This window comes from Chiloscyllium punctatum, chromosome 3 (assembly GCF_047496795.1).
Source record: "Chiloscyllium punctatum isolate Juve2018m chromosome 3, sChiPun1.3, whole genome shotgun sequence".
Taxonomy (NCBI): domain Eukaryota; kingdom Metazoa; phylum Chordata; class Chondrichthyes; order Orectolobiformes; family Hemiscylliidae; genus Chiloscyllium; species Chiloscyllium punctatum.
Window position 1 is genome coordinate 121,887,321 of NC_092741.1, and position 11,985 is coordinate 121,899,305.

The window sequence follows — 11,985 nt, forward strand, 5'->3', positions numbered from 1 at the left end:
AGGATTCCCTCCAACAGCTTGCCCACCACCGACGTCAGGCTCACTGGTCTGTAGTACCCTGGTTTGACTTTACAACCCTTCTTAAACAGTGGCACACGTTTGCCAACTTCCAGTCTTCCAGCACCTCACCTGTGACTATCGATGATACAAATATCTCAGCAAGAGGCCCAGCAATCACTTCTCTAGCTTCCCACAGAGTTCTAGGGTACACCTGATCAGGTCCTGGAGATTTATCCACCTTTATCCGTTTCAAGACATCCAGCACTTCCTCCTCTGTAGTCTGGACATTTTGCAAGATATGATGGAAAGGAAGTTGCAACCTCTGCAGTCTGTAGCTATGAATAGTGATGCCAGACCATGCATGTTGCCACAAATTTACCCATCCATATGATCCAAAACACACCACTGCCATATCATCATAATAAAAAAAAGAACAGCATAATATGGCATCTAACAAACAGATTGCCCAAACCCACAATCTCCGCCACCTAAAGCAGAAGTAGAATCGGAATTTCACAACTTCCAAATACTCAATAAATCACTCACCATATTGACTTGGAAACATTTCACTGTTCCTCCATCACCAAAGTCCTGCAACCTCTAAATTGTGGATGCACCTTTATCATGTTGACAATGGGAGTCCATGGAATAAGAGTGGGCAATAATTTGACAGGATATCACACAATATTAATATGGTGATGTAAGATGTGTGATTTATACAAATATTTTAACATCATTTATCTTACAGTTTGAATTTGAATTAGTAGCATATGTATTTTGGTCTGAATCTGAAGTGGTTTATGAATAACTTGTGTTTCTGTAGTCACGGTGGTTTCTTTTGGAAACAGTATCATATACAGTTCCGAGTGTGATTTTTCTTCATTGGGAGAGTTTATGAACGAACAAAACAAACAATGTTGTGCATTACGCTTTTGGTTTACAGGATTCTACAGATTTTTTGATTGGGAAAACACCACTGCTTTGAGAAAGCTTTTGGGTTTTAATTTGATGGTTTACAGAAGTTTTGGCTGAAGCTGGATATGTAATATTGTTGCGCCTGAGAAAGGGAAGTAGTTTACGATGGTTAAAAAATAGGTTACTTCCATGTAAAGCATTGAGTTTTAAAATTCAAGACCAGCAGTGTTTGTTTAAAATTAAGAGTTATCTGAAGTTGAGAAAATCTAAACTTTTTATATGAAGTCTCAAGGAAGAGGCCATCAGAATATCAAGATTGGAACTGAGGACAGTTAACTAAGCTTTAAATTGTGATAAGAGAATGGAATTCTGTTGTGGTTCTGTTCGCCGAGCTGGGAATTTGTGTTGCAGACGTTTCGTCCCCTGTCTAGGTGACATCCTCAGTGCTTGGGAGCCTCCCGTGAAGCGCTTCTGTGATCTTTCCTCTGGCATTTGTCGTGGTTTGAATCTGCCGCTTCCAGTTGTCAGTCCCAGCTATCCGTTGCAGTGGTCAGTATATTGGGTCCAGATCGATGTGCTTATTGATTGAATCTGTGGATGAGTGCCATGCCTCTAGGAATTCCCTGGCTGTTCTCTGTTTGGCTTGTCCTATAATAGTAGTGTTGTTCCAGTCAAACTCATGTTGCTTGTCATCTGCGTGTGTGGCTACTAAGGAGAGCGGGTTGTCTCGTTTCGTGGCTAGTTGCTATTCATGGATGCGGATCGTTAGCTGTCTTCCTGTTTGTCCGATGTAGTGTTTTGTGCAGTCCTTGCATGGGACTTTGTACACTACATTGGTTTTGCTCATGCTTCGTCCTGGTGAGTTGTTGTCTGAGAATGGCTGTTGGTTTGTGGATTTCTCTCTTGTGCAAGTATTAAAAAGTAGCGGTTGAGATTAATGGGATTGTATTTTACTGTATGCTCTGAAATTTTGTGTTATATGTAAATAGTTTGATTTATGCTGTATTATCTTCGTTTATTTTGCATAATAAACTTGTTTTGTTAAACCCAAATCTGCAGTGTTTCAGTGAAAGACTGCCTCATTAAAACCAACAAAAGAAAAGATCTATCAAGCCAAAATGCAGTCTCATACTTATCCAATAATATCCATTGGAATCATAGTTTCCCCAAAATTAATATTTTACAAGTCTACCTTACCCTCAAAAAGAGGAAGGAAATTCAAAATTACATTATACTATTGAATTTTAGTTTGAATCCATGTCATCAATTTTCAATCACCAATCCTGATCAGGAGTAAGCAACAATACTTGCTAATGCTAGAAAGAAAAACAAGATAAAAACTGAATATGGAGGATAGGCCACGTGTATTGCAGTTGGTCATTGGACGTATGCAAACATCAAAGCCACATACAATTATAAACCACTTGGAAAGGTCATAGGATCAGTCAGAACCTCTTGTAAACAATCCCACGGCATCAATGTGAATTTCACCAGTTTCCTCATTTCCCCTTATCCCAGTTCCAACCTTCCAACTCGGCACCGTCCTCATGACCTGTCCATCTTCCTTCCCACCTATCTGCTCCACCCTTCTCTTTGACCTATCACCATTACCCCCACCTTCGTCTACCCCCTAGCGTACTCTCAGCTACCTTCCCCCCCCCCCAACTCCACCCCCCCCCCCTCCCATTTATTTCACCACCCCCTCAGCTCACAGCCTCATTCCTGATGAAGGGCTTTTACCTGAAACGTCAATTCTCCTCTTCCTCAGAAGCTGCCTGACCTGCTGTGCTTTTCCAGGACCACACTCTCGACTCTAATCTCCAGCATCTGCAGTCCTCACAATGTCAATCGTGCCTCAGTGGTAATATTCTCAACTGTCAATAAGTTGTGTGTACATTTCCCATTCCAGAGATTTTAGCACACAAGCCAGTAATGAAGGAGTGCTGTATTGTTGGAGTCGTCATCATTCTGATGACCCATCTGTTCTCCGTTGGATATAAAAGATCCCAAGGCATTATTTCAAAGAGCAGCAAGAGGGCTCTTCCTACTGCCATGGTCAATATTTATCCCTCAACTAACATCAGTCAAACAGATTATCTGATGTTAAAATATTGGTATTTCTGCAAGCTTGCTATACTCAAATTGGCTGCAACATTTCCTAACAACACTTCACTGAGACAGAGATGTCAATGAATGGACTCTCTAACTTCAAATAATATTGATCTTATTAATGTCGATCTTGCTTCCCACACCTCCTGTGTAGTGTAACCTATATGCCTCACTGTCTAAAAACCTTATAATCGGTATGTTCTTGCTTGCTATGATCTGTCTGTACTGCTCACAAAAAAAGCTTTTCACTGTACTTAGTTGCATGTGACTACAATAAATCAAATTCAATATCAAATTCCAAGCTGACACACCAAATAAGGGAAAAGTTGTCCTGCCCGAAGTGCCACTTTCTGAAGACAAGGCTGAGCCCTGTTCAGTCCTCTCACTTGGATGTGTGAGATCCTAACTCACCATTTTGAAGAGCAACATGGATACAAAGTTGGCAAACAGGCAGGAAACAGACAGTAGTGGTGAAGTGATGTTTGTCAGGATAGAAGAAGGTTTTTAGTGGAGCTTCCCCATTCGCACCTGCTTTTCTTAAATATTAGTGATCTAAACTCAGTTGTACAGATTACAATTCCAAAATTTGCAAATAATATAAAATTTGAATACATTTTAAACCATAAAAAGACAGTTGCAGGCTTCAAGCGGATATTGAAAGGCTGGTAGGATTGGTAAATGAAATTTGATAGAGAACTGAGAAGTGATTTTATTTCTTGTCAAAATGTAAGTCAAGGTGAGGGAAAGGCAGGAGACCAATACTAAATCAAAATGCTCAGAAGACCAATGCAGACACAGTGGGCCAAGTGGCCTCCCTCTGAACCGTAATGATTCTTTAACAACATAAAGAATATAATTCTAAAGTGGATGCAGGAAGAGAAATCTGAGCTATAAGTATGCAATTATTGAAGATTGTAGGGCATGATCAGAAAGTGGAAAAAAGAGCGTATGTGATCCTGGGCTTTATAAATGGAGACACAGTATAAAAACAAGGATGCCATAAAAAAATGTTAGCACTTGTTTGGCATCAATTCAATTGTAGTATTGTGTCCAATTCTGGACAGTACACTTTACCAAGGAAGTGAAGAGAGGGTGTAGTAAAAACTTATGACAATGCTTCCAAGCATGAGAGATTTAGCTACATTGAAGATTGGAGAATGAGGTTGTTCTTCTTAAAGGAGAAAAGATCAAGCTGAGAAGGAATTTGATAGAGGTGCTCTAAACTATAAAAGGTCTGGACAGAATAGATGGAGAGAAACAGGTCCCATTGATGGGAGGGTCAAGAACCTGGAGACACTCATTTAGGGAGACTGGAAAATACTAAAACTACTAACATACAAATTAGATGCAAGAGTAGGCCGTACAACCTCTCAATTCTGTTCCACTGTTTAATAAGGCCTGGGCTGATCAGATTACTTCACTTTCCTGCCTATGCTCAATAACCTTTTTCCCATTGTTCATTAAGAATCTATTTACCACTTCCTTAAAAATACTCTAGGAAACTGCTTCCACCATTTTTTGAGGAAGAGATTCCCAATTCTAGATTGTCTAACAGGAGGAAATATCCTTTCCACGTGCACCTGTCACGACATTTCAGAATGTTGCATGCTTCAATATGGTAGGTGATTTCAACTTTCCAAACATAGACTGGGACTGCCATAGTGTTGAGGGTTTAGATGGAGAGGAATTTGTAAGGTGTATACAAGAAAAATTTCAGATTCAGTATGTGGATATACCTAATAGAGAATGTGCAAAATTTGACCTACTCCTGGGAAATAAGGCAGGCAAGTGGATTGAAGTGTCAGTGGGGGAGCACTTTGGAGCAAGCAACCATAATTCTATTAGCTTTAAAATAACGATGGAAAACAATAGACCAGATCTAAAAGTTAAAATTCTAAATTGGAGGAAGGCCAATTTTGATGGTATTAGGCAAGAACTTTCAAAGGTTGATCATGGGCGCATGTTCGCAGGTAAAGGGACGTCTGGAAAATGGGAAGCCTTCAGAAATGAGATAACAAGAGTCCAAAGACAGTATATTTCTGCTTGGGTAAAAGGCAAGGCTGGTAGGTGGAGGGAATGCTGAATGACGAGAGAAATTGAAGTTTTGGCCAAGAAAAAGGAAGCATATGTTAGGTATAGAGAGTAGAGGCTGAGTAAATCCTTAGAAGAGTATAAAGGCAGAGTATACTTAAGAGTTAAATCAGAAGGGCAAAAAGGGGATATAAGATAACTCTAGCAAATAGGGTTAAGAATCTGAAGGGATTTTAAAAATACATTAAGGTCAAAAGGGTAACTGGAGAGAGAATAGGGCCCCTCAAAGATCAGCAAGGCAGCTTATGCAGGAGATGGGGAGAGATACAAAATAAGTATTTTGCATCAGTGTTCACAGTGGAGAAGAACATGGAAGATATAGAATGTGGAGAAATAGATGGTGACATCTTGAAAAAACGTGCATATTACACAGATGGTGCTGCTAGACGTCTTAAACGCATAAAGGTGGATAAATCCCCAGGACCGGATCAATCGTACCCTGGAACTCTGTGGGAAGTGTTTGCTGGGCCCCTTACTGAGTTATTTAGGTCAACAAAAGTAACAGGGATGAGGTGCTAGAAGACTGGAGGTTGGCTAACATGGTGCCACTATTTAAGAAAGGTGGTAAGGAAATGCCAGTGGACTATAGACCGATGAGCCTGACATCAATGGTTGGCAAGTTGTTGAAAGTAAATCCTGTCCCTCAGGATTTCATGTATTTGGAAAGGCAAGGACTGATTAGGGATAGTCAACATAGTTTTGTACGTGGGAAATCATGTCTCACCAAATTGAGTTTTTTGAAAAAGTAATGAAGACGGTTGACGAGGGATGAGCAGTGGACGCATCCATATGAAGATTTCAATAAGGTGTTTGAAAAGGTTCCTTGTGGGAGACTGGTTAGCAAGTGTAGGTCTTATGGAATACAGGGAGAACTAGCTATATGGATGCAGAAGTGGCTCGAAGGTAGAAGACAGAGAGTGGTGGTGGAGGGTTGCTTTTCAGACTGGAGGCCTGTGACCAGTTGTGTGCCACAAGGATCGGTGCTGGGTCCACTGTGTTTCATCATTTATATAGGTGATTTGGATAAGCACATAGGAGATTTAGTTGGTAAGTTTGCAGATGACACCAAAATTGTAAGTGTAGTGGACAGCAAAGATGGTTACCTCAGAGTCCAACAGGATCTTGATCAGATGGGTCAATGGGCTGAGGAGTGGCAGATGAAGTTTAATTTAAATAAATGTGAGATGCTGCATTTTGGAAAGGCAAATCAGGACAGGACTTACACACTTAATGGTAAGGTCCCGGGGAGTGTCGTCGAACAAAGAGACCTTGGAGTGCAGGTTCATAGTTCCTTAAAAGTGGAGCCGCAGGTAGATAGGATAGTGAAGGTGGCATTTGTTACGCTTTTGTTTATTGGTCAGAGTATCAAGTATAGGATTTGGGAGGTCATGTTGCGGCTGTACAGGACATTGGTTAGGCCACTTTTGGAATACTGTGTGCAATTCTGATCTCCCATTTACTGGAAGGATGATGTGAAACTTGCAAGGGTTCAGAAAAGATTTACAAGGGTGTTGCCAGGGTTAGAGGTTTGAGCTATAGAGATGCCAAATACACTGGGACGGTTTTCCATGCAGTGATGGAGGCTGAGGGAGTGACCTTATAGAGGTTTATAAAACCATGAAGGTGCTGGATAGGGTAAATTGACAAGGTCTTTTCGTTGGGGTAGGGGAGTACAAGTGCTGGCAAATGGGATTGATCAGTTTAAGATATATGGTCAGCATAGATGAGTCGGACCGAAGGGTCTGTTTCCATGATGTACATCTCCATGACTCTAAGTTACCAATTATTATTGTAAACTCCAGTGGATATAAACCAAGGCTGTCTAAATTTTCCCACCCAGATAACCTGCCCATTCCAGATATTATTTAGTGTATCTTGTCTGAATTGCTTCAAACGTATTTACATCCTTCCTTAAATAAGGAGATCAATACTGTGTATGTACTCCGGATGTGATCTCACCATTGCCATGTATAACAGAAATATAATCCTGTTACCTTTTCATAGAATTCCTATAGTAACAAACAATATGGCACAGTGGTTAGCACTGCTACCTCACAGCGCCAGAGACCCGGGTTCAATTCCTGCCTCAGGCGACTGACTGTGTGGAGTTTGCACATTCTCCCCGTGTCTGCGTGGGTTTCCTCCGGGTGCTCCGGTTTCCTCCCACAGTCCAAAGATGTGCAGGCCAGGTGAATTCGCCATGCTAAATTGCCCGTAGTGTTAGGTAAGGGGTAAATGTAGGGGTATGGGTGGGTTGCGCGTCGGTGTGGAATTGTTGGGCCGAATGGCCTGTTTCCACACTGTAATGTAATGTAATGTAATCTAATCTATTAGCTTTTCCAGTTACTTAGTGGATCTGCATACTAACCTTTGGTGACGTATGCACTACAACATGTAGATCCCTCTGTACTTCAGAGCTCTGCAATCTCACAATGAGATTATAAACATTTTCATTTTTCCTTCCAATTGGCCAGTTTCACATTATACTCTATTTTTCAAATGTGTCAAATTATTTAAACTAATCATTTGCTATTGTAGCCTCTTCATGACCTCTCACAACTTATCTGTATTATCAGTAAATTTAGCTACAATACTTCCTTCCCTTCATCCTTGTCACTTATACAAGTTATGAAAACTTGAGGCTCAAGTGCTTCCCTGTGGCTTACCCTTCATTAAATCTTGCCAACCAGAAAATGACTCATTTGTGCCTATTTTCCATTTCCTGCTAGTCAGTTAATCTTCTATCCATGCCATGTGATCCTGTCTATTATCTTTAACTTCTCTAAGTGCCCTGTTATAAATTCTTTAATAAGGAAATTCTGCATAAAGGATTTTAACATCTTCCCAATGATAGATGTTAAGCAAACTGACCTGGAGTTTTCAGCTTTCCATTTCTCCCCCTTTTGGAATAAAGAAGTTACATTCACTATTCTCCAATCTAATGGACATTCCGCAAATGTAGGAATTTCTGGAAAATTAAAAACAATGCAACAATGACCCCACTAGCCATTTCTTTTAAGACCCTAAGCTAGTGTCCATCATTGGACCTGGGGCTGACAAGATCCCAGCTAATCTACTCAGTAACAATCTCTGATGATTGTGATTTTTTTTGAGTTCCTACATCCCTTCCATTACCTGGTGTACAGCTTTCTTCTATAGTAAAGATCAATGCAACTACAACATGAGGAAAACAGTTTTTACGCAGTGAGTGGTTAGAATGTGGAATGTTGTCTCTCACCTCACTCTATCAGCATCCTTCTATTCCTTCCTCCATTATGCTTATCTAGATAAGAAAAGAAATTGATGCAGGAATAGGCCATTCACCCCTTCAAGCCTGCCCACCATTTTAAGATCATGGCTGATCTGCCTCAGACCTCGATCCCTCTTTCATGCCAGTTGTTCAAAACTTCCAACTCCTTGATATCTCAAAACCTCTTCTTTAAATACTTCCAGTGATTTTGCCTCCACAATTCTTTGGGATAGAAAACCCTAGACATTCACTACTTGCAGAATAAATTCCTATTCATGTCAGTGTCCCTTTATTCCATAATTATATTCCCTAGCTTGAGATTGCCTCATTAGTGGAAATATCTCAAGATATACTCCGTAAAGTCCTCTCAGAATCTTGTTTGTTTCAATCAGATTACGCATCATTTTTCTAAACTCTAGTGAACGAAGACCTATTTAGCCATTCTTCCTCAGTCATCCCCCTTCATCTCAGAAATCAGGCTCGTGAATTTCTGCCTCCAGTGCCAATATATCCTTTTTTTAAAATACTGGGATCAAACAGCACATAGTACTCAGGTGAGACCTCAGCAATACCCTGGATTCTTATAAAGTGTCTTTCCTGTGTGTAAACTCTAGTCCCTTGCATTTAAAGCCAAAATTCCCTTTCATTTCTTAATTACATGCTGCATTTGCATGCTTACCTTTTTGTGTTCATGTACACAAACACCCAGGTCTCAGAATGCTTCACTATTTTTTTGGGAGTCCCTCGCAGTTTAAATGGAAGCCTGCTTGGTGACTCTTTCTACCAAATGAGGTAATTCACTATCCAGTATTACACACCAAGATTTGGCCCATTTTCTGAACCTATCCCTATCTCCTTATAGATTTCTTAGGTCTGCATCACAACATCCCCACTCACCAATTTTCACAACAATTTTACCCCTCAACACATTGCTATAGGTAGTAAACAATGGAGACACTTGGAATGTTCTTTGGGGCACTCCACTAGTTACATCTTTCTCATGTGAAAAATACCCATTAATTCTAATTCTGTCTTAGAATGTCAACAGTGCAGATAAAAGCCATTCAGCACATTTTCAGAATAGATTAGATTCCCTACAGTATGGAAACAGGCCCTTCGGCCTAACAAGTCTACACCGACCCTGAGAAGAGCAACCCACCCAGATCATACCCTGTATTTGCCCCTGACTAATGCACCTAACACAATGGGCAATTTAGCATGGCCAATTCACCTAACCTGCACATCTTTGGATTGTGGGAGGAAACCAGAGCACCCGGAGGAAACCCATGCAGACATGGGGAGAATGTGCAAACTCCACACAGACAGTTGCCCAAGGTGTGAATCGAACCCAGGTCCTTGGCGGTGTGAGGCAACAGTGCTAACTGCTGAGCCACCGTGTCGCCCCATTGAGTCTGCTCTAACCCTCCAAAAAGCATCTCACCCAGTCTATGCATCCCTGGACACAACAGGGCAATTCAACATAGCCAATCCACTTAACCTGCACATCTCTTGGACTGTGGTAGGAAGCTGAAAAAGCGCAGCAGGTCAGGCAGCATCCAAGGAGCAGGAGAATTGACGTTTCGGGCATAAGCCCTTCTGCTGAAGCCCATGCTGAAGAAGGGCTTATGCCCGAAACGTCGATTCTTCTGCTCCTTGGATGTTGCCTGATCTGCTGCGCTTTTCCAGCAACATATTTTTCAGCTCTGATCTCCAGCATCTGCAGTCCTCACTTTCTCCTATGGTAGGAAGCCAGAGCATCTAACGGAAACCCACGTAGACACAGGGAGAACAGAAAATTGCACAGTCACCCAAGGCTGGAATCAAATCTGTGGGGCAACAATGCTAACCATTGCACCACTATGCCTGTCTTCTGTATGTTAACCAACCCACAATCCATGCTAATACATTACTCCCTCCAGCATAGTTTTGCTTAATAACATAGTGAGAGACATTTTATCGATTTCACTGTAAGACTTGTACATGACCTGCCTCAACCACATCTTGCGCAGGTTTCACATTCTAGGCTAATTAACACATTTCTCCTGAATTCCTTCGTTGGTTTAAAGACTACCTTATATTGAAGGTTCCTGTTTTGGGTCTTACACAGAAGTAAAGTGGTCTTCTCAAAATCTATAGTAAATTAAACTCGTCCAAGATTCTAAAGACCTCTGTCAGGTCACCTATAAATCTGATCAGTTGTTTCAATTTGCCACCAAAACTAGGAGGTTTTAACTTTCTTGCATCCTCTCCTGTACCCCACTTTTTTTTAAAAATGCAAACCTGGGAATGAGAACTTTTCACTGTGCAGTGTGGCGTCTTCTGACAAAAATATACTTAAGCATTATCCACTACGCTGTCACTGATGGGTGCAAGAAATCCCGTTCGTTCAATTCGCTGATCCAAGATCTGACATTTGAGCAAAATATTTATTTTCCACTCGATCGGCTGCATTGGGTGATCAGCAATGACCTCAACAGCCAAACAAAACAAAAGCCAGCAAGTTCCTAGTAACTTCTGGCTGAGGCTAGTTAGTGTTTTCTTGAAAGGATGGGTGGGGGTTAAGGTAAACTGAGCAATCCACTTTCAGTTGGCTGCATCGACTCTATCACCACAGGAAACTCCAATCCTGAAGCGGATCATGTACACAGCCAGAGCAAACCAACAGTCGATGAATCGGGTGTCGCCTGCGGTCTGAAACTTCCAACTTGCATTTTGAAAAAAAAAATGCACTAACGCGAAGTGATTCTGGAAAACAATCCAAGAACTGAATTCCCCTGAACTGATGTTGCAGTATAAACCTAGACGGGGGAGGGGGAACGGACTGTAAGCTTACTGGAGCCGAGAACTGTCCAGGCCCCTAGCCGCTAGGGCAAGACAAGAGCAGAAGGGGGCATTTTCCAGGCAATGGAGAAACGACAAGTCTCGGTGCAACACTGTATCAGACATGTTGCCGTAAAAGGAATCCGAAATAGCGACTTCCAGCCGCTGTGCTCGCAGCAGCTACACAGGCCCGTGTATGCTCTATGTCTCTCCAACACACAAGCCTGGCTTCAGCAACACAAAAAAATAAATCTCTTAGATACAGAAAACCAAAATGACTTACATGATCCGGGGTGCGCTCTATGCCTTTGTTTACAAAGATATAATCTTCTGCAAATGCAAAATTGAAGCCGCGTCTTTTTTTAAAAAAATAAAAACATTCATTTAAGGAAAAAAAACCACTACCTGCAGGGCTCGCTTTCAGCCCCGCCGCATAGTACAAGCTGCTCTCCAAACAGGGCGCAGCAGCATTGTGGGAACCGGCCCCCATCCGACTCACAGCAGCCGCCCGCCTCCTGCTGGCAACATTCACAATAACAAGCTTCAAAATACACCGCTCACCGGCCGTTACATTTGGCTTCAACTCATGGGCTATCAGTTGTTTCAGGACATTACGGGTTGCAGAGAACAAGCAGACCATTCATCGAGTGAATGAGCACGGCAACAGACCCTTCGGTCCTACTCGTCTATGCCAACCAAGTTTTTTTAATTTCAAAAATATACTTTATTCATCGAATTATTTTCATATCTATACAACAGGTGATGCCATACATACATATACATTCCATTTCTTTACATAC

General features: G+C 41.5%; 1 protein-coding gene across 5 annotated transcripts in view; it reads right to left on the minus strand.

Moving 5' to 3' along the window:
• The window catches only part of extl3 (exostosin-like glycosyltransferase 3), a 71,643-nt gene extending 59,992 nt beyond the window's left edge, over positions 1-11,651 (minus strand). For 3 of the 5 annotated variants that reach the window (XM_072559884.1, XM_072559904.1, XM_072559893.1), the window contains exon 1: positions 11,469-11,651. The gene's annotated coding sequence lies outside the window, so the exon portion shown is untranslated. Of the gene's footprint in view, positions 1-7,986; positions 8,084-11,468 lie in introns of all 5 variants that reach the window. The other 2 variants (XM_072559913.1, XM_072559920.1) reach the window with 2 other exon arrangements.
• Positions 11,652-11,985: the final 334 nt, after the last annotated feature.